Genomic DNA, 15634 nt, shown 5'->3' with positions numbered 1-15634 from the left:
GAAGTAGCCATGGGATGGGTGTTTACACCGAGAAGTGAACAGAACTCAGATGCACAAGCTGAAATGAACACTTACATCCACATGAGAGGCCCCATCAGTGCAAGGAGGAACTGGGGATGGACAAAAAAGGCCCTTTTGGGGGACAGGCAACAGTTTATCCCATACCAGCATATTGCTGTACGAAACTCCAAGGATCCTAAGAATTCTGAGAAACGTAAATTTGAAATTTATCTTCTTGGGTGTTTTGAATATTTACGTGTAAAAATAGGTATAGAAAGTTACCAAATAGTGTTGTGGCTTCCTTTATATACTTGGAATATGTCACATACACAGGCTTTAATTCGTACCCTTGCCTCAGGCTCCAGATACTAGGGAAAAGCCTGAGCAATTTTCTTAGAATAAACATTTCTTAGTTTGGATAATGAATTATATGTTCCCTTATTCACTGCTACTCTAAACCTCCCCTAACCCCATTTGAGAAGTACATATTAAATGGTTAAACCTTTCTTGTTTTTTCCTTTTCTTTTTTACCCACAGATGTGTTTCATGCTTTTATTATGCACACTAAAGCGTACATTTTCCCATTATTTTCAATCAGTCATAACCTAATAATTCTTCACAATAACCATGAAAACAGCTAGTTTTACTCATGTTATTCTAATAACTCTACTGATCAAATATCATACCTGCGTGGTCCTGTGAAGCATAGGCCACCTCTGAAGGTAACTAATAATCTCTGTCTTTGACTTGCTAAGTGGAATTGCAATAGGATTCCTCCAAAAGTCATGATTCTTCTACTGATACATTTTAAACCCAGATTCACTGCTGTTCTAAAGATCATTTGAAAGTTCTTTATTTCCTGGCATTAACATAATAATAAATATCTACTGCATTCCTAAACATTGACTTAAACATCAGAGTTTGGGGGGCAGTTGTTCTTTCTCTAGAGACACTGGTTCTCACAAAGAAGCCTCTTCCTCAAAGGATCCTCCCACTCTCTCCTGCACAGAAACTGTGCAAGTTGTCCTCTTCTCTGCTTTTTTTCAACCTCCAAATGTAGATATTATGTATGATAAATAGAAACTAACAGAAAACACTGCTTTCCCTTCTCTTTCTGCTGTAAAAATGCACTCAGTTCTGTTCCATGTGAGAAAGATTTGCCCTGCCTTCTATCTTTCTTAAACTTTCCTTTTGCAGGTGTCTGCAGACATTTCTATACCCCTGTCTAAAGCTAAAGGAGAAAACTCAGCACTCTGCATGACCAAAATCCTTTGTTGGTTGCCTGCTACTCTTGATCCTTTGCAGACACGTACACCCCACTAAGATGCTCATGGGTTCTTTCTGCACTGTAGTCTCTTTGTTTTGTGCCTCTTCACTGCCTCTGGCTCCCTGAGTAGCTGTAACAACTGCAGAGACTTTCTTTTCCCTCTACCCTACCTGCCCAATAGGATGTGTTACCTTATGTCCTATCTTACACGGCTTCCTCTATATTTTAAGAGCTTGGCACATAGTAGGCACTCAGTAAATATGGTTTCTCTTCCCTCATCTATTAAAAAATATATTTGAATCAGTAAGGCAAATGTAATCCTCAGCTGATTAATAAAATTGAGGCTTCGCAAACTTATGTCAATGCCATACTGTTTCCAAAATATAAAGTTAAGACTAGAAATCGATGTCCGTATTTGATACTAGAAACAGTATCAAACTGTTCATACCAAAAAGAGACAGTATAGAATAAAATACTTTACAAGAAAGCCCCTCAGAAGACCTTTTACTGTCATTTGATAGTAAGGGTTTGGGGGAAGAATCTGTCAAAGAAAATGAGCTGAAAGGCAAAGACATGGTTTTAAAATAATGGCTTCCAAAATAAGGAATTGCAAAAATTCCTTTGCACAATCCCATCTACAAAATAGGAACTTTTTTTTTCCCTGACAGTCTGTTGTCTCTTCTATCTCATGATGAAAGTAGATTCATCCTTTTATACTACGAATATTTCCTGTTTGAGTAGTCAGTCATCAGTGGCTGAAAGAGAAAGAATCATTTGTTGTTCTTTTCATTCAGTTGATATGGTCACTCAGCTATCTCAAACCGTGGCCAGGCCAGGTCTCATTGGCTGCCTGACTCTTTGCAGCCATGCCCAGCAAGGTCAGAACCAGAAATGTGGAACCCAGTGTGGGTCATGACCCTAAACTGTGCTCCATGACCTTGACTTGTTTATGTGATCTTTGAATATCCATTTCCTCAAATGCAGCTAGCCGTGGCAATACAAAAAGTTGAAAACTCACTGTTTCTAAGAAGTTCTAAAGAATCAAGAGGTGTCAATTAAGACATAAAGTGACAGGTAAAGATCTGCAAAGCACAGGGAAAGAAATTTTAAACTATAATGGATATGAAGGTCTTGTATGATTAAGCAGGAAAATATGTAGCACTGTTGGTAACTTCCAGTAAACTATTAAATCAGCTATGCTTTAACTGTCACAGGTGTTAGGCCACAAGGTGCCCCAGGGGAGAACAATTTATTCTATGGCTTCCAGAACACATTTGATTCACATCCTGTCTCCCATGTTATTTTACAATGTATTGGGATTGGCCAAAAAGTTCATTTGGTTTTAAGTAAAAATAAAAGACACATTTTTCATTTTCACCAAGAACTTTATTGAACAACATATTCTCTAACCGAACAAACTTTTCGGCCAACCCAATTATTATATTTATCAGATTACAAGATAAGCATATTTTGGATGGGCTAAAAATCACCCATCTTTCAAGGCTTCTATTCCCCTGGGGTTTGTGGATAGAATTCAGGGGATACATGAATTTAGATGTACAGAAAACTGTGTTTATCTTTATTAACTGCTGGCTGAAATTCAATATCTCCTTCAATTACAAATGCAGGCATAAACCACAACAGCATTAGTAATATCTGTGACTTTGTCACTGATATAAATCACAGATATAGTCATATCACATAGTGATTGTTGCATATATCTGGAAATGATTTTTTTCTGATCACCAATATTTTAAAACTATGATAGTTATTAGACTTGCTCTTGGATCTTGATTAGTTAAATTTATTAATAAGGAAGCACATGTATGATGGTATCACACATTTGTTTTTTATATTTGGATAAATAAATTTCAATGTAATCTATTTCTTTAGTACTCTATGTATTTTATTTCAGATATTTAAAAATATTATTCTGACAAAAGATCCATGGGCTTTACCATACTGCGAAAGGGGTCAAAAATATACAAAATAGTGACAAGCCATAGTTTAGAAGAGCAGTAGTTCTCAAAATTGAGTGTGTATCAGAATCCCCAGAGAGCTTGTTAGAACACCAATTACTGAGCCCCATCCCAAGATTTTCTCATCAGCCAGCCAGTCTGGGGGGACCTGAAAACTTGCATTTCAAAGAAGTTCCCATGTGATGCTGATTCAATTGGTGCAATGACTAAACTTTTTAAATGAATGCAACAGCATTGCTTGGAAGAAAGAATGGGCAGCTCTTAAAATCAAAGCCTAAAATTGTTTAAAAATACTACAGGGATGTTGGCAAGGAAGAGTTCAGAAAAACTTGAAGGTCACACACATTAAAAAGAAATGCTCAAATGATTTTCTTACTATCAGAGCACAGCAAATCCACTGTATGAAGATTTATATCTTAAACAGCTGGTTTCCTCTCCTAACAATAACAATATAAATCAATAGAAAACATCAACACCATTATCAAATACAAAACACATTTTTACCTTGATTAAGGAAAGAAATCTGTAAGTTAAGATGTATTTTCAAATGTATCTCCTTCAAAACTCAGTGTCTTTAAATGTACCATGCAAGTCTCCCTTCTAAGTGATGAATGATCCATTGTAATGATAGAGAACTCATTCTATTCCTCTTATTCCTACCCAGGCCACTTTGCAAAAAGCTGTCCAAGACAGGAAATTTTTAAATCCAATTGCATACCTTAATATAAACTGATGAATAGTGAAGGAATCTTTACATCTATAATTCATGTAAATTCTGAAGGTTGATTTTGTGTTTATAATTCAGTTAGTTGCTCCAAATTAGATTAGCTGCCTCTGGAGTCTTGAGCATGTAAATTTCATCTCAGGCAAACGTATTTTAAGTTGTGTGGTGATAAACTCTTATTTTACAGTCTCTTCTCCTTGTGACTGTAGATTTTTAATTAACATTAGCTCCTGAGTTATACGTGTGAGTGTTAATGGATAAGATTATGCATTTAGCAACTCTTCCTAGCAGAAGGAAGAGACAGATGCACAGATGAGTTGAAAGGAAAAAAGATGGTGTGACTGTGAATCAATACACGTGGTATTCTCTACACACTATGTTCTAGAAATTGATGTAATTCTAACATCATTCCATTCTCCTGGACCCAGTGTACACAAGTTCTTTGCCTATACAACCATTCTATTCAAACTTAGCTTACATAGTAAAAGAAAAGGTAATATTTGACTGAGCATAGAGGGAGCTAGAGTGAGAAAATGTACAGGGGACTAGCGTTAATGTGTGTTTGTTAAAGGAAATGTATATACTCAAACAATATTCCCAGGACGGTGGGCAGCTGCCAAAGCTCAGAGTGAAGATACATCGATAAATATGTGGGAAAATCAGCAATCAAATAGGTTTAGTAAATTTAAATAATTCCTGCCAAATTTGACCGCAGGCATTTAGAATTTGAGAATCCCAAGTAGAAAACCACTGAGATTTCTCAAAGGATAAGGCCTGGCTCGTTTCACTGTGAAACATTATTTTTTACTGACAAAAGAAGCAACAAGGAAAATGACTGAAATACAGATGCTAAACTATAAAGGAAAATGACATTAGTTTCCTTTTTAATCAAAATAAATGAAAGTTTTCATTAGCATCCAAGATCTCAAAGACATTTCAAGATCTATTCTAGTTCAGAGAATAAGCATATGGGAAAAGTATTAGTAGAATCATTATCACCTCTAATTTTTTCAAGTGTTCAAAGGAGGATGAATACTTATTAAGTAGTAAATGATAATAGACCATCACTTGATTAATCTGATATTGTTCTCGTTCTGTGAAAAGTAAGGAAAAGATAATGTAGCTCTGAAACTTGCATCACTAATGGCTGGGTTAATTATCATTTCATGTTTTCCCACTTTCTTGTCCATGGGATCCACTTTTTAAAGGGATTGCTTTCAGTGACATAAAGAGATATTCAGTGTGTCTGTCAGAAAGGGGGAAAAATCTCAATCTTGCCGAAAATATTTTGAACTATTTGATATGTAAAATCTTAATAAATCTAATAAAAATCATTGCAACCCCTAGAGGGATTTTACAGTAGAGTACCCCTATGTGAAACTGTAAGCTGAGGCTTCCCAAGTTACTGATCTTGGGAGCAAGCACATACTAAAGGAGTTTCAGAAAATCAATTGCTTCTCTGGATACCTGTTAACAATTGATGGGAAATGAAAAATATAAGAAGAGAAATTAGATCAAATGATGGAGGAGGGCTTCCCTGGTGGCGCAGTGGTTGAGAGTCCGCCTGCCGATGCCCCGGTCCGGGAAGATCCCACATGCCGCGGAACGGCTGGGCCCGTGAGCCATGGCCGCTGAGCCTGCGCGTCCGGAGCCTGTGCTCCGCAACGGGAGAGGCCACAATAGTGAGAGGCCCGCGTACCGCAAAAAAAAAAAAAAAAAAAAAAGATGGAGGAAATGGTGAGGAGGAGTTTGAAAGGAGAAGCATGCTGGGTCATGCAGTGTTCAGCTGCACAGGATTCTAAATTAGAAAGGCCACTGTGCTAATTCTAGTTCTATCATTTTCTACCTTAGCCAGTTTGAGTAACTTGAATTGTACTTTTATTTCTCTGGCTCCTCAGTGAGAAGGCAAAAATAGCAACTTTTAGGACTTTGTATGAAATAAATTAGTTAAGGTATTTATAATGTCTAGTGGGGTGCTAAGAGCTGGAGGATATTTCAAAAAACACAGTTTTAGGATTAGTCTTGGTAAATAGCTACTATTGTATTATGAATTTTGCTAGACACTTTATGTTTTATTTATAATTACTATTAATAATTACTATAATAATTACTATATCAAAATTGTGCCAAACTCTTTCTTAGCTATTTCTTTAATATTAGTTCATTTCTTCTTAATTCATAACTCTGCAAGGCAGGTATTGTAATTCTTAGTTTACCTATTGTGGAACTGTGGAGAAATTAAGTCATTTGTCTAAAAGTCATGTGGCCATAAGTGAGAAAGTGAAGGATTATATCTGGGACAAGACTTTCATACAGCTTACAATTGGATGTGTCATTTGTTTTTAAAAATTAAGTTAAAATATGCAGGGAACATTTGTGCTTCTAATTGATGAATTAAAAAATTCACTTATGCAAATCCCATTTTATATGGGAATTTTAGATAATGATGTGTGGCTGTTGATAATTGGTGAGTGGTGGGGATAATTGGGAGAATTTTCTATAGAACTGTCATTTCAAGTTACCAGCTATTTGGTAAACGTTCTTATAGAACTAAATCCCATTTAGTTCATGTTTTTGATTTATTAAAAAGAGATTATGGACCAGATAGTGATAGATGCCATATAATGAAATGCATCTTTAATAGAAATGTCATTTTTGGGAGAGGGTTGCAGTGTAAAGCCTGAACATGAGCATAATGGCCTACCCATAATGGATTATTTCGCTGACAAAATTATTGACACTGCAGAAATTCCCTTTTTTCACTACAGTGTACATTGTGACATATACTGCAGATATTTGTGTGTCAAGCCCAAGCACATAGAAGACTTTTGAAAAATGCTTATTAAATAAATAAACGAATGGATTAATTAAAATCTTTCACACTTATTGCTCTTACCAAGGGCACTAATATCCTCTTACTCCTCCACCTCTGCAGAATTTGCTGCTTGACAAATTGACTTCTTTAAACTCTCTTTAACTTCTATGATGTTATTGAGATTTTTGTTTCTGTATCTAGTTTTGCAATCAGTTGTTCTCCTTTACTGACTGTTCCTCTTCTAACCATCTCACAGTGCAAGTTTTTACTGGTCACCCTTAATTACCTTCTTCAATCATATTCACTCTCTCTGAGCGACCCCAATCAGTGCTATGGCTTCAACTATTACATTAATATTGAAGAAACAGAAAGACAAGGAGGAGGGTGTGAAAGAGGAGGGAAGGAGGAAGGAAGGAAAAAAGGAAGGAAGGAAGAAAAGAAAGAGAAAGAGAGAGAGAAGGAAAGAAAGAAAAAGAAAGAAAAGAAAGAAAGAAAGAGAGAGAGAAGGAAAGAAAGAAGAAAGAAAAGAAAGAAAGAAAGGGAGAAAGAGAAGAAGGAAAGGAGAGATAGATGGAGGGAGGGAGGTTTTTTGTAAGCTGGCTACAACTTATTTCTCTACCCACCTTTTCCTCTCTTCTCTATGGTTTTGTGCCAAGCACACTGACCTCCTTGTTCCCTGAACACACAATATGCTTTCAGAATGTTGTGCCTGGAATACCCCACTCCATCTCCTCCTCTTGGCAAACTCCGGCTCGTCACTCAGCGCCAGTTCAAATGCATCTCATCCGTGGCCTTTCCTCACTCCCTCAGGCAAGTAGTTGTTCTGTTTTCCTCTCCCAAAGGAGTCATGCTCACACAGTGATTATATCAGCGGTTACATGCTATGGTAGTAATTGGTTCTGATATCTGTCTTCTCCACTGTACTGCTTTATTCATCCATGCCTCCAACCCTAATATAATAATTGTAGAGTAATTTGAATTTATGCATGCATATATGAATATCTGCATGCCAAAATTTCATTCAAATATTCTTTTTAAATTATTTCATTTGTCCTTTCAGCTTAATGTTATAGTGGTCAGTGTAATAATGATTTAGCTAGTTCAAAATTTTGGTAAACCCTAATGTAATTTTAATTATTTAAAATAAATTATTTATTTAAATATTTTATATTTTTAAAAATGATGATCACTAATATAATCCGCATGCCACCTTTCAGGCATGCATAGATTCATCAATATGAAATCCATCTCTTACCATAAATCTGCTTCTTATTGTGTTGGCCTTCATGATAGGTTATTAGTCATGGTTTCTCTTACTATTGCTAAGTCTACAAATTACAGCCTATTCATGTATAATTTTTAAAATTTGATTTGGCTTTTATATTATAAGTAAGTTATAATTGTGTTATAAAGAACAAATACCCCTCAAGGAAGAATCTATTGGCCTCTCTTAGAGAATAAAATCTATGGCTTTACTGATGGGATTTTATGAAAGATATTGTGGGTATTTCAATGATCTGTTCTACTTCCTTGCAAGGGTAATGAGTTATATTTAGGAATACTGATGTTTACTATGAACTACAGTAACCAACTTCTATTCAGTGGCAGTTGCAATATCCTGCCTGATTTGTAATTACGTTATTTTTACTTCATTCATTTATTTAAAAAATGTTTATTCAGGTCTTCCCTGGTGGCGCAGTGGTTGAGGGTCCGCCTGCTGATGCAGGGGACACGGGTTCGTGCCCTGGTCCGGGAAGATCCCACATGCCGCGGAGCAGCTAGCCCCGTGAGCCATGGCCGCTGAGCCTGTGCCTCCGGAGCCTGTGCTCCGCAACGGGAGGGGCCACAACAGTGAGAGGCCCGCGAACCGCAAAAAAAGAAATGTTTATTCAGTTTCTATACTGTGCAAGGTACTGTGCAAGAGATGCAATCAATGGTGAGCAAAGACAGACAGTGTGCCTGTCCTCACAGCATTTACAGTCTTCTATTATTAGGTCTATTGGGCAAGAGATCTGCAAAGCATTGTATTACTAAAAACGCAACATTAAAAATTCCTATAATTAACAAAAATTTTAGATAAAAAGAGAAATCAGCATGCTATGTATGATGAAAGAGAAAGAAGTTAGGAAATTCAGTAGTTAAAATAGCTATTAAATAAGTTGGATGTGAAAGTTTTAAAGGGTATAGAGGAGGCGATTGGGGAAATATTATTTATGCGATTATACCACTAGATAATCTATCTTAAAGAGCAACTTTCACAAATTCAATAAACTCATATTAGAAATATAGAAAAGGAAAAGGACATTCATTTTCTTATTCTTTGCCCCCAAATAATAAGTTGTCCGTGACGGTGTGAATATACATGTAAAACACAGCCCAGAACTGTAATACAAAAGCTCTTAAGATAAAGCATAGTTTTCAAGGCAATTCTAATAAACGTGATCATCATGCTCCTTTGCCCTATGGTGATGAGAGTGAAGGGTTGTTAGATATTATTTTGTCTGCTAATATGCTTTTAGGCATACAAATGAGAAAGAAGAGTGAGATAGAAAAACAAGGTTTCTTAATGTGGGCCCCACGAATGGGCTTTAGGACATGAAATAATTTGCAGTATTTTTTAATGGAGAAAGAGTCAATAGCATTCATCAGATTCTCCAAGGAACCTATAATTACCCAGAAGTTTAAGAACCCAAAAAGCTGGGGAGTAAGAGAAAGAGAGAGAGAGGGAAATAGATCAGAGATAAAATAATTCCAAGGCAATAATTAAGAGTACTTTTGAGAGCCCCAAAATTTTTTTAAGTTTACAGTATTCTAAAATAAAACAGGATATTTTAAAAAATAATTAGCTCTCAAAAATGTTATTTTGTTTACTATTTGGAATAGACAAAAAGGGGTAATTGAAACAGAGAAAACTTCCCCTGTCATTTAGATGTTTTAGCATTTGCTACAAACAACTTTTGCGAAAGTATTTTTACATCTACAATTATCAAAGTCAACTCAGTCGAGACTTGCTTTCAGTTTATTCATGTAAACTTTACTTTGAATTTTGCTCTTAAAGATGGCTGAAATTGTAATTTGTATTCTATATCATCATTATATTTACTATTGTAAATTAAGTATTGTACACAGATCAATAAGGTGTTTCAGAAACAAAGAGATTAAAAGTCACATTCACTCATGTCACTATGACCTATTTTTCCAAATGATTAAAAAGTGTTCATCAAATTAAATGCAATAACATCTACATATTTGGAAGGACTAGTTTTTCAATATAGCATATGTGAAAGTTTGAAAGTTTATTTAATAAATGAATTTCAGCTCTTCTTTACTGAAGTCACTTCCTGATAAACAGCCAACACGAAGAAATAAATAAATATAAGGCGGTTGTGAATTCCAGGCTTCTTGGCTAGTCACAATTGGTGTGTTGTTATTTTGGCTTGAGGACAATAGTCGTAATTACTTTCCTCTAAACAGCTGAATTCAATCCAACTCATAATGTCAAAAGTTTATGAATCTGTTGTAGCAAAAATTAAGATTAGCAAAGAAGACAAATGCCACTGAAAAAACATTTTTCAAACATTTCCTATCCCCCCACTCCCCTTTCTTGTTTCATCAAATTGGAATCACTCCCAGTTTTAAAGGTATCACAGATTGAATTGTACTTTCCCAGCCACTGTCTGTCCAGTGAGTTAAACAAACACATATGTAGCCAGAAAACATCTTTCCTTTTGTATATGTGGCTTTTCACGTGTATTAAAATCATGTCCTTTAGTTTTGCTTAAAAACTGTGGTTATTACATCATTATAAATATATTTATGTACATTTATTATAGATGACAGTTTCTGAAAGATGTTTAACTGATATTACAATGATTATGCCTTGAATTAGAATTTACTAGATGTGAACAAATAAAAAATTGTTGATCTTTATATTTCTCAATTTTCAAAACAATATTATTAATTCAGTAATACAAATTAAAATATTTATATCATTGGTGACTACAGAAAATGGTCACTAATCCCAGTGAGTCTTAAAATTACTCAGTTCTCTAACAAAAATTGAAAAAAGGAGGGGTGTGTGTGTGTGTGTGTGTGTGTGTGGAAGTAGAAAGAGAAAAGTCATAGATAAGGAGGAAGTAGAGGACCTTTAGGTACTCAGCAATGAACTTGAAAGTCTAAGAATAGGAGAATCAATGGGTTAGGTGGAAGATTTTTATCAAGAATAAAAGAACATTGATTAGAAAGAAAACTGTATGATGTGACTAAAACTTTCACCAGAGATTATCCTACTAGGATAGATAAAAGGGGACAAATAAAATAAAAAGTTTCTCAGAGGAATACAGAGAAATATTTTGTAAGATTTTGATTATGAAAAGAGAGAGAAGGAAGAGATGGGGAACACTGAAATTTTATGCCCAAGGGCCTGGAAAGATGATCATTGAAGTCATGCAAGAGAAGGAATAGTGAGAGAACATTTAAAGGAAAACAGATGGCCTAAGGTCAAACATGATAATAGCCATAGTAGAGGTTATTAATGCTAATTTTAAAATTACATGTGTACAGTGCATTTTGTGTCATCAATGTTTTCACGTGCATGTTGCCTCATTTGACTTGATAGGGAAGAGGAATGGCCATGTATGAGCAAGAAGAGAAGCTGAGGTAAACCAGACAGTGAACTTTCATTTAGACTGTTAGGAAAAAATTAGAGAAGAGCTAATACCATTTATTTAGTGCTACTCTATGTGCTTGACATGATGTTAAGTTTTCTAAATCTATTTTTTTTAATCTTCACAATAAATTTTTCAGATACTTATGTCTCCATTTTGCAGATGGAAAACTGAGATTCACAGAGCTTTTGTAACTTGCCAAAGATCACATAACTAGGAAACAGCAGAGCTAGCATTCATCCCAGACATGACTGGCCAGAACATTTAATATATTTTTAAAAAATCCTAGGCCAATAAACACTGAGGGACCTTTTTCAAATAATAACAAAAATCAAATTTCTTGGCTTCTTATTCGCCATTCAGCACTGGACTATTTTGGTTAAAAAGTAAATGAATCAAAAATAATCTAAACAAACAAAAAAAATCTAAACATAGTTATAAAAAATTTGTAACTATGGTGAAAGATATTAACTAGACTTACTGTGATGATCATTTTGTAATATATGCAAATATTGAATCATACGTTGCATACGTGAAACTAAAATTATGGTATATGTCAATTATCCTTCAATAAAAAACAGTCTATAAATTCTATGCACTAAGGAAAAGATAAAGTTAGGGGAACATGTTCTACATATCAAGTACTCTCCTAAGTACTTTACAACATAATCTTTACAATTTCTCTGATATTACAACAATTTCATTCCTTCATGTGTCATTGCATTACCCAGGGGCTCACCAATAGAAGTGGAATAACATGCTCTATGTATGTCCCTTCCTTCAGATGGAGGGAAGTGAGAATAAGAGCAGCAGGTAACATTTAGTGTAGTGCTTCTATATACCAGGGTATTTCCAAGCACTTTACATACATTAGTTCAGTCAGTCCTCACAGTGGCTTAATGAAGCGAATGCAATAGTATGATCCTCATTTTATCAATGAGTGAAGAAAGGTACAGAGTAGGTAGTTTCCAGAAATTTCCAGAGAAATAGAGTCAAAGATCCAGGATTAGAATGGAGGTCCTCTGACTCTGGAGCCTGTGCTACCAGTACATACATTGTACTGATTTTGTACAACTTAATAAAGGAAACTTGGTGCCCCCATAATGGTTCTAGAAGCCTGCAGAGGTCTGGAGTAAAGAAAATGTTCACCATTTAAAGAAACAGAAAATCAAAACAGGATAAGGAGCGGACGTTTTTGTTTGCAAACCAGTCCCTACCAACAAAACAAAACAAAACACAGAGACAACTTATATACGTTTATATTCATATTTTATGATTTTTTAAGAATATGGTGAAAAATATTTTGCAACTATCAAATCAAAGAGCAGTTAAACTAAGAACACAGATAACTACTGTTGATATTTTTATATCTAGCATTGAAATGCCAAGAAAGACTGTGAGAATGTCTAATTTTAGACATTCAAAGGGTGAATGTACCTAAATATGCAGACAAACGGAGGAGGAAGAGAAGAAGATGCCCTTTTGTTCCCTGATACAGTCTGAAGAATTATAACTCTTGAAAATACAAATATCAATGAAATTAATACTAGCTAAAAATAGCCATATAAAACCATTCCCAAATTTTTTTCTCACATTCTGAAGGCAAAGGGATGTGGTTTTATGTTTAACTTTATATTTCTTTATCAGTTGGTACTTCTTCCTTGTGTTGCAATAATGATATAAAAATTTTGAATCACAAGTTTATGTAGGTATAACTAAGAATATTAAAAAGTGACATGGTTCTTATAAAAGCTGTTTCTGTTAATTATGGACTGACAGAATTGAAACGTGCTAGCTAACATTTGGATTTTTATTCATAATTAACACTTAGGGTCTAACAAATATCAGACAAAGCAATACTACACATTACCATTCAGTTCTTCTGTGATTTAGACATTGTGAGTAGTTCCTTTGATGTCATTAACTCCATTAACTCCGTGGTAAAGTTTTCCCACTTTTAGCAGTAACTAAACGGACCAGATAATCTTTCCATCTCCTATCCTTTGCACATGACCACTACATAAAGCAAATTCCATAAATGCTAACATCATTATTCTCAACTGTCTGTATTTAAGGAAAAACATTTTCCTATGGATGATAACATGGCTGTCGAGGAAATACTAAAAAAAAAAAATCCATCAAGAAGCTTTTAATTGTATCTTTAGCTTTATCTCGATCTCCTAAAATCTACTATGGTTTTTATAGGTCTTACATTGTATCAGTATCAAATTTTGAAACTAATACCAAGAAGATCTCTCATATTTTCTGCTAAGATCCTGAAAATAATGAAATTCTTTTTCACCTAATTTAATTTACAAATTAATTCATAGTCTTTAAATTCTAATTTATTACTCTCAAGTTTCTATTTTGAAAAACCATAATTTGTGTACTACATGAATGAATGATTAAGGTATGCTCTTTGGGTGTGTTTCATGCAATCATTTTATTAACGATCTTAGAAAAGAGTAGAATTTTTGGATATAACCAACTTATTGACCGACTCCTCATGAATGAGCACAAATATCACTTCCTCAGAGCAGTCTCCCAAAGTGTCCTCCCACTCCTCTTCCCCATCTAATTACTCTTCATCCTATTAGCCTGTTTGGTTTATTTTTTCTTCAATTATTTTTATCTTTTCATTTATTTGCTTACCTATTAATGGTTTGTTTTCTTCCATTAAAATGTAGATTCCATAAGGTCAGGGATATTTTCTACCTTTCTGACTGCTATCTCCCTTGTGCTTTGAGATACATGCTCAATAAACACTGCTTGAACAACCGTCTACTCCTAAATACTTTCGCATCTATCTTTTGAGTAGATGGTTGTGATGTCTGCAACTTGCTCTCAAATGATTCATCAATAAAATAACAATATATATACATATAGTTATGTATGGAGAGAGATAAAGCAAATGTGACAAAGTAGTAGCAGTTGGGGAATCTTAGTGAAGGGTATATGAGAATTTATTGTTCTAATTCTGCAGTTTTCCTAAAAGCTTGAAACTTTTGCAAAAGAAAAAGGTGAAACAAAAAAAACATTACTTGAACAGATGTATGGATGAATACACGTAACAATGATTGGTGATAATGATATAGAATGCTTATTTGTTTAGTTATGTGATGTTATTCTAATTTGCTGATGTGGCCATAATTATCTACCTATTATTTTCAGTTTCACCAATTATTGGAGGCAACTTGTAAAGATATGCCAATCAGGTAACATGCATATGAGCATGAAACTAAAAGTCAATATAACAGATCGAGTTATTCCAATGGTAAGATTAAAAACTTAGTGTATTTATTCATTGACTCAACAAATGTTTATTGAGTATTTCAAGTCAGTTAACTTGCTAGGTGCTGGGGATACAGTATGGGTAAGATGGATAGAAATACATAGAGTAGGGGCTTCCCTGGTGGCGCAGTGGTTGAGAGTCCACCTGCCGATGCAGGGAACACGGGTTCGTGCCCGGGTCCGGGAGGATCCCACATGCCGTGGAGCGGCTGGGCCCGTGAGCCATGGCCGCTGAGCCTGCGCATCCGGAGCCTGTGCTCCGCAACGGGAGAGGCCACAACAGTGAGAGGTCCGCGTACCACAAAAAAAAAAAAAAAAACAGAAATACATAGAGTATGTACCATCATTACCATTTATTTGTGGGAAGGGTGTAATGTAACTACCACCCAAATAATAAAGATTGTATTGGGTGCTATGAAAGAGGAAATACAGGTGATATTCACCTAGTCTAGGAGAGGCCTCCCTAAGGAAGTCACAGTTAGAGTGAGCTCTAAGGCAACCAAACAAGCAGGTGAGAGGCAGCAGGGAGATTATTCCAAATCCAGTGACCCAGATTTGGAAATTTACTTAAATATGAAATCCTCTTTATATATACTATACTACATTAGAAATGATTTCTCTAAATGTTTATGCATAGATACAAGTACATTATAGAGAATTAAAAAAAATTAATCAGTAGTATCTTCCAAATATTCTATAAAACTGAAAATGTTTGTAAGTATGAGTTAAGAGCCCTTTCAACCTAATTATACTATGGTGATTTTATAGCCAAAGGATCATCTAATGGTATCGCCTTAGAACATACAGCATACTTTTATAAACAGGAAGTCTCCACTCTTTTCAGAAATGGATTTTTCATTTTTATGAAGGGAGGATATTGACACTTGCAAT

This window comes from Orcinus orca, chromosome 7 (genome assembly GCF_937001465.1).
Source record: "Orcinus orca chromosome 7, mOrcOrc1.1, whole genome shotgun sequence".
Lineage (NCBI taxonomy): Eukaryota > Metazoa > Chordata > Mammalia > Artiodactyla > Delphinidae > Orcinus > Orcinus orca.
Note: the sequence above shows the minus strand (reverse complement) of the source record.